This window comes from Brassica oleracea, chromosome C1 (assembly GCF_000695525.1).
Source record: "Brassica oleracea var. oleracea cultivar TO1000 chromosome C1, BOL, whole genome shotgun sequence".
In the NCBI taxonomy this organism is placed as follows: Eukaryota; Viridiplantae; Streptophyta; class Magnoliopsida; order Brassicales; family Brassicaceae; genus Brassica; species Brassica oleracea.
Window position 1 is genome coordinate 18,762,839 of NC_027748.1, and position 8,742 is coordinate 18,771,580.

Genomic DNA, 8,742 nt, shown 5'->3' on the forward strand with positions numbered 1-8,742 from the left:
GCCTGACATGTAGATGCACGAGGTGGATCGACCAAGCACGAGGTGTTTCTGTGCATGCAACCGAAGAATGTTGATCGACATGTATGTGCTGCTGTGGCGCCTTGCATGAGTTCTAGTCATGCAGCCTGACATATGGGAGGAGTGGTGGCGTCCTGCATGTGTCCTGGACATGCAGCCAGGCATGTGGAGCACAAGGTGCAGCCGCGCATGCGTCCGGAGCCATGCGAAGCGACACACGGGCTGCCACCAACCTGAAGCTGATTGGTTGCTGTCTTCTATAAATAGCCCACGACCCCAGCTCATTTCATCACATCCAGACCTGTCCAAAACACCTTAAAAACGTGAGAGAAAAGTAAAAAAAGAAAGCAAGAGTTTCCTATCTATTTCAAGAATTTTAGAGAGATTGCGAGGTCAGTTCTCTACTGATTTTGAGTCAGCACCTAGGGACGATTCTGTCCAACTGAATTCCTCCAGGCCACTCAGTTCCTTTGATGATCAACTAGAGATGCTGTCCGGAGTTAGTTCAGTTCTACGGGTTCAGATCAGTCGAAGTTCTGCTCGATACTCCGCCGTGATGTCCGAAGAACTGTCCAGAAGCTAGAGGAGGTTCTGTCCGAGTCCAGATCAGCCTGTCGAGGCCTGTCAGTTTCTTCATGGTGAAGCCGAGGTTGTGTCCAAGACAAGATCAGTCCAGTCCACTCCAGTCGTGTTGTCAATTGGGTTTTGGCCAAGTCTTTTCCGATCAACCAGCTGCTTACGGCAAAGAACACTGTGAGTTATAATCAATTGATTGCTGAGTTGTTTTCATGCAGGATCCCGTTACTTGAAGGCTGGATCATGGCAGGAGGTCGGGTCTAACTGAGTAACGGTTTGATTAGTTAATAGTTGAGGTTTGGTTGATTGAGTTGATAGCATGCTTAGTTATTGCTTGAGAACCGTAGTAGCATGCTAATGGTTAGGTTGATTTGTTAGTTAGCGAATGCGGAGTTCTTAGATGATATCTCTAAGTTGTGGATAGTTAGGTATTCTGGAATTAGTCTTTATGCTAGATTCTGGAATATGATTGATTGGGTTAATTTGCGTTTAATCCTAGGAACCTTGTGTTATTTTTATCGGGTTTAGTGTTAATCATGTATTGGCCGATAGCATTTGTGTAACCCACAATGCTAGGCATGTTTGAGGTGGAAAGTGTTGATTGTGTGATTAATGCTAGGAACCTTGTGTTATTTTTATCGGGTTTAGTGTTAATCATGTATTGGCCGATAGCATTTGTGTAACGCACAATGCTAGGCATATTGGGGTGAGTTAGTGTTCCTTCAGACCTCGTACCCGGCGGGTTCAAGGAAACCCCTTATTCGCTGGATCGGGAAGCCTCAGATGGACGGGTCATGGCCTATGGCTGAGTAATTACACGACGGTGTAATGTGGCAGTGACCCGAAATACTGTCGGCTGTCGCGCGGTGACCCGAAGGCCTGTGGGCCGCAGTCGGTTGAAATTTCCTTCTTCTGGCCTTTGTGGTAGGAAGATAGGATATTGTCGATAGTGAAGGCCTGTGGGCCCGGGTTTGTTATATATATTTTATCCTATTTAGGGTTGTTAAACCCTGGTTTAATTTGAGGTTGAGTTTGGTGATGAGCTAGTAATTAGCATAATGCTAATTATCTTGCTATCGTTTACAGCTGCGTATTTCTGATATTGTTTATGTTATTGAATTGTGCTATTAGGTGAACCTCTCGCTTTAGATTGTTTGGGGTGGGATAGCGAGGGGTTGTATATGTTAGTTGGGGATTGTAACTCGCTGAGTAACATTAGGTTACTAATCCAACTCCGTTGTCCTTTTTGCAGGTCGCTTTAGGTAAGGATGATCGGATAGCTTGGTGCTGGACGATAGGACCGCCGGAGTAGATTTCATGCCTTTTCTAAACGGAATTGTGGTATGTGTTTCGTTGGCTCGATTTGGCATTAGGCCGGGCCCAGTCTTGAATTATTTCAATGTATGGATATTTCTAGAATCAATAAAGTAAATGTTTTATATGCGCTTCATGAGTACTCTAATATTTGACTAGTCCGGTCTAACACAACGTTAGGTCGTGGTACGGGTTGAAAAGCCTTAGGCCTCGATCTAACGGAAAACGCTAACTCTAGGTATGGATTGCAAAGCCTTGTACCTTGACGCAGTGGGACGAGTTAGTGGAGGAACTGGTCGAGGTCGTGAAGTAAATTTTATGACTATGGCCAGATCGTCCCTAACCCGTCACGTAGCGCTTCTAGATCACCCCCGAACCGTTTTAGGCATAGGTCGAACCACCGGCTAACAATCAAACAAGAACATGACCTACGGCCCGACCGTCTACCAAGGTTCGGGAGCGCTACAAGACGGGTTAACGGGCTATCAAGCCAAAGTCACAAAAAGTGCAATTTTTAACTAGGCCACTCCGCCCACTAACACGTCCCGTCAGACCAAAGCCTAAGGCTTCTCAACCCGTACCCCAACCTGACGTTGTGTTATCTCGGACAAGCTAATATCAGAACAACAAGGCATTTGCACAAAAATATTCGCTTTATTTATTTTATATATTGTATGGTTTGAAACACACAACATAATATACAAGCGGTGGCATACCAAGAAAGCGAAAGTACATACTTATAGTCTGAAACGCTTTAACCAGAAAGATGCAAATCTACACCAGCCAGCCTAGCCTACCGCGACCTCTACAAGCTCGCTACTGGTCACCTGAAACAACAACGAGTGAGGAGTGAGTAATCTAGCATTACTCAGCGAGTTACAATCCCCAACTAACAAATACAACCCCTCGCTATCCCACCCCAAACAATCTAAAGTGAGAGGTTCACCTAATAGCCCAATTCAATAACATAAGCAATATCAGAAATACGCAGCGGTACAGATAGCATGATAACTAGCATTATGCTAATTACTAGCTCATCACCAAACTCAAACTCGACTTAAACCAGGGTTTAACAACCCGAAACACGATATAATATATATAACAAACTCGGGCCCTGGTGACGTTATGTTCCTCATTTACTATCGGCAATATCCAATCTTCCTACCAGAAAGGCCAGAAGAAGGAATTTTCAACCGACCGTGGCCCACTGTTCTTCGGGTCACCGCGCGACAGCCCACAGTACTTCGGGTCACCGCGCGATAGCCCACAGTCCTTCAGGTCACTTCCACATTACACCGTCGTGTAATCACACAGCCATAGGCCATGACCCTGTCTATCTGAGTCTTCCCGATCCAGCGAATAAGGGGTTTCTTTGAACCCGCCGGGTACGAGGTCTGAAGGAACACAAAATCACCCCAATATGCCTAGCATTGTGGGTTACACAAATGTTATCGGCCAATATATGATTAATACTAAACCCGGTAAAAATAACACAAAGGTCCTAGTATTAATCGTCACACAACCAACACATTCCACTTCAAACATACGTAGCATAGTGGATTACACAATTGCTATATGGCCAATATTTGATTCATACTAAACCCGGTAAAATAACACAAAGTTCCTAGTATTAATCGCAAATTAACACAATGAATCATATTCCAGAATCTAGCATAAAGACTAATTCCAGAATACCTAACTATCCACAACTTAGCGATATCATCTAAGCATTCCGCATTCGCTAACTAACCAATCAACCTAACCATTAGCATGCTACTACGGTTCTCAAGCAATAACAAGCATGCCATCAACTCAATCAACATAACCTCAACTATTAACTAATAAAACCGTTACTCAGTTAGACCTGGCCTCCTGCCATGATCCAACATCCAAGTAACGGGAACCTGCATGAAAACAACTCAGCAATTAATTGATCATAACTCACAGTTTTTGGTTGACTGTGGCCTTGACCCCAAACCCGACTTCTGCGATCCGAACCCTTTCTCGACCTTCTCAACTAGACCCACGTCCAGACTGGTATTGAACTTGTCTCCACTAGAACTGATCTCTCTTCACTTGAACAGAACCTTCTCCAGGTGCTGACTCAAAATCGGCAGAGTAACTGTTCTCGAAAACTGCCTAAATCGCTCGAAAACTATCGATACTCGATATTTTTTTCTTTGCTTTCTCTCTCACGTTTTGAACTGCCTTTGATGTTTTCTGGATGTGTTCAAATAAGAGGGGGCCGTGGGCTATTTATAGGAATCAACAACAAATCAGAAACAAGCTGTGTGGCAGCCCGTGTGTCGCTTCGCATGGCTCAGGACACATGCGCGGCGACACCTCGTGCTCCACATCGCTGGTTGCATGACCTGCTCACATGCAAAGTGACACCACGCCCTCTACCTGTCTGGATGCATGGCCTGGCTCCATGCAAGGAAGCACCACGTCCTCCACATGTCTGGCCGCATGGCCTGGTCGCATGCATCACAACACTTCATGCTTGGCCGATCCACCTCGTGCTCCACATGTCTACTTGCATGTACAGGTTTCATGTACTGCAACACCTCATGCTTTCCTTGACACACATACTCCCTGGAGCTTGTGAAGGACCCTAAGATCGGCTCACTTGATTGGATCAGATCTGGATATGAACTCCGAATGGAGAACTAGATGGATTGAAAGGCTGCAGGAAGGTTGCGGAATGACCTTCGATATTCACGGCTTCAGTTGGTGCTTGATATGACTCACAAGACCACCAAAAGAAGAATCTCGAACCGTTGCTTTATATGACTCACAAGAAACATGACAAGTTCTAAACAAAGAACAAAGAGTTTAACTCAAAAGCTTTAGACAAAATCCGATTTATTCCAATAGAAGAGTTTTCATACTTATTGAGTTTTCTAGATCTAGGCATTAAATAGAAAAGTAGATCTAGATCTAGATCTAGATCTAGTCAAGACACAAAAATAAAGAGAGAAGACTAGTCAAAGTGACCGTTCGGCTTCTGTCCAGATGCATCCGAACCGGCTAAATCCAAAGCGGTAAGGATCAGCACATAGGCGGGACGATCAGCAAGGGACGCGGGACGTTTTGATAGGACAAATTGCGTTCCAACAAAGCCCAAGTTTTCTGATAGCTTAAGGATCCTTGCCTTAGAAAAATATCCAAAGGAAAAGTCCATGATTGGATCGAACAAGGTAAAGAGATCATCAGCACGGTAGCTGATACATGCGGTACAAGCCAAACGGGCCAAAAGAGAGAAGCTATGGTCTGAATCAGAATTGGCTCGTCCTAAGTTGATTCGGGTTTGACCATCAGCCTTATCTTGTGAAGTTGGATGGCAAAGGAAAGCTCTAGTACAGTCAGATCGGTCATCCGGCCATGGTTCCAGCCAAAGCTCCTTTCCGGACGTATGCGGGATGGTCCAGTACACTGCACGGTCAGTCTGTCTGGTACGGTGAAAAACATGAACCTCGGTTAAAATGTTCAGAACGTCCTGAACTCCATGCTGAGCTGGTTCCATGTACTGATCTGTGGACTGCGGCACATCATTCCCTCTCTCTTCAAAAGGATTTGTCCTCAAATCCATTGTACCTATATTCAGTGAATGAAAAGATTGGACAGAAACTTCCTTGGAGTTTTGAAGTCGTTTTCATCAAGTAATTCCAAGTCCTTTGGCGTTCATCATTGCTTGCTCTCCTTGGAAAATGATCATGCTTATCATGTTCATTCAAAACAACTAGAGAAACTACATCAAATCTGATAAAGAAATAATCAAAGGGTTTCTCTATCCTTAAGACATCAAAAACAAGATCCAAACTCTTAGGATAATCATCAAGCACGTGGGAAAGCATCAAGCAAGTAAACTGATCACCAAAAATTGGTTTATCAATTTTAAAATTAGGCAAAGCTGTGAAACGGTTAGTAAAAAAAAAAGACAATGACAAATCAGAAAAATTCTCATCATGAACGAAATCAAATTGATTCTTTGGCCTAAGTAATTTTGGTTCATGAATTTTTCTACACCAAATCTGTTTCAAAGCACAGCTTAAGTAAAACAATTCATGAAAAGGTTTAAGCAAAACATTTTTCAACCAAGTAAAGATGTGTTTTCTTTTGGAAATTCTCGGATTCAAAACGTTTTCATGATGAGCACAGACAATCAACCCATGATCCTTACAGTTCTTTTGGTTTGGACAGGAGGTTGACTGAGGAAACACCTTTGGTTCATGGAGGATCGGTTTTGGCTCAGGCCGCTTCTTTCTTGGGCCTGAATCTCCTATAGAGGTCTGGTACTCGCGGATAGACGGGCTGGAGAACCTCCGGTTTGGAAAATTCATAACTCCTTCCTTCGTGAAGCTTTTCAAGTGATTCCAAGCCTTAGTGAATCCTTTGTGAGTTGGGTTTTCAGGAAAATTGGATTCATGACAAAAGACCTTCTGAATGTTGAGATATCCATTTTGGAATGAAACCCTGTCGCTGGCATCTCCAAGGTAGCTGGTTTGGACAACAAAGCTTCTCCAAATCTCAAGCTGTTGGGCACGGTCAATGCTTTTATTTCTCAGAGGTTGAACCTGTCTTCCCTGGATACTCAAAACAAACACTAAAAGACCAGGATCAAATGTGCAAGCGAATACTTGTTCAAATCAAAAATCAAGATATCTTTTACAAGAACAAGTAGCACACATTTCAGCTTGTCAAGATGCACATCAAAGTAGACATTACAGACCATAATTTTATTAAGATATGCACCAATAGTATTCATTTTCAAGTCATGCATATCCTGCTCAACATCTGAACACACAAGCTTAAGTTCAGATTGAGAATCAACTATCAAATGATCTAGACGGTTGTCAAAGAAGGTGTTGTAGACCAAGATGTCATTAAAACTAAAAACAACACAATTATCACGAAATGATCTCAGAAGATGCCAAGTTCTATTAGTTTCAGAACATACAAGATTAAGCTGCAAAACAGAATCACAAAATTCAAGATCACAAAAATCAGTTTGTTTCAAATCAAGCACAAGAGATTTTTCAAAATGATCAATGCCTTTGCTATGCTTTAAGAACTGATCAAAACTCAAAATAAATTCAGAACAGATGCCATTGCCTTTTTGAAAACATTTTTGGTCAACAAGTTTCTCAGGTTTAAACAATTTAAAAGAATTAATCATGTTTTCAAAAACAGATTTTGAAACACAAAAATCTTTCATCATGTCAAGACCAAAACAAATCACATCATGAGAACTGATCTTTACAAACATATTAGGCAGATAATTAATCAAATCAGATTTCACACAGTGCTCTTGAAGATCATGAGAAAAAGAGGCAGGAGTTGTGCTGGGATCAAAGCATAGATGGCAATCCATCACGATGGAGGTGATGCTTGTTGCTTCTTCATCAAAGACTGGACCAGGTTCGTCCTCCTCATCAAAGATAGGATCTAGATCTTCATCAAAAGATATCCTAGTGTCAAGACGTGGTCCTTGATGTGGTAAATCTAGTGGCTCTTCCTTAAAAACCTGTGGAGACAAAACAAGACTACTCTGATGCTCCGGTTGCAAAACAATTAGTTCTACAATAGTCTGTTCATTATCATTCATAAACTCATATTTAAGAGAAAGAAGATCACAATTTTTCTGACAAGAAAACAAGCTTTCAATTAGCTCTTCATTAGATTCATCAAAGATGGGTAAAGAATCTGAAAAATCTTTATACTCTTCAACATGGGTTTCAGATTTACCTTTAGGTTTTTCACTGATGAACAATGATGGTTCAGCTACAGGTGCACATGTGGATGTGCTCTTCTTATGGCTCTTGCTGATGTCTTTGAGGGCTTTCATCATTCCCTTCTCAAAATTGTCACAGATCTCTTGGACATCAAACTGAAGGAAACGCCTCTTTAGATCAGCTTCACCTTTGGACGACATGGACTGCTCTTTGCACCTCCGGTCTGGCACCTTATATGGTTTCTAAGGGTTGGCATTTCCTGCACAGTAACAAAATCATCAAAAACATTCAACAAGTTTTGAGATGAAGAATGAAAATTAGCCTGTCGTTGGTAATTCTCTTGGCTAGTCTCCTTGAGAAGGCCAAACATCTTATCCTGAAAATTCTCAACACAAAAAATTAGCAGATAAAAATCCTCACTCTCTCAAGTGTTTGATCCTCACCCACACAAGTGTTTGATCCTCACCCACACAAGTGTTTCTCTCAGATTTTTGGTGATCACACACAAGTTTCTACTCAATGTCCTGAGAGAACAAATCAAAGAATCCCAATGGGCAAATCCAAGCAAACAAAAGGGAATTTTTTTTCAAGATAGAAAGATAAGAGATTTTTGGTTTTGGAATCCGTTTTAACCACCTCAAAGGCTGGATTTCTCCTTAGCCAGCAGGCTTTCTCTTCCACCACCAATCCCCAAATCAAAAACTTTTCGAATTCTCTCTTTTTTTTTTTTAATAGATAGATTTTTTTTTTTTTTTTTAATAGATAGAGGATGGTAATGAGGGGCCCGGATTCAAGATAGATAGAAGAAGAAGTGTCTATGATTTAGAAATGGAAGATGAGAAAGATGAATGATTTAGAAGATCCCAAACGAGCGGCTCTGATACCACTTGAAGGACCCTAAGATCGGCTCACTCGATTGGCTCAGATCTGGATATGAACTCTGAATGGAGAACTAGATGGATTGAAGGGTCGCACGAAGGTTGCGGAATGGCCTTCGATATTCCCGGCTTAAGTTGGTGCTTGATATGACTCACAAGACCACCAAAAGAAGAATCTCGAACCATTGCTTGATATGACTCACAAGACCAACGAGTTTGAG

General features: G+C 42.1%; 1 pseudogene; it reads right to left on the reverse strand.

The window, feature by feature from the left end:
* Window positions 1-4,891: 4,891 nt before the first annotated feature.
* Window positions 4,892-8,742, reverse strand: part of LOC106334067 — a 9,562-nt pseudogene continuing 5,711 nt past the window's right edge.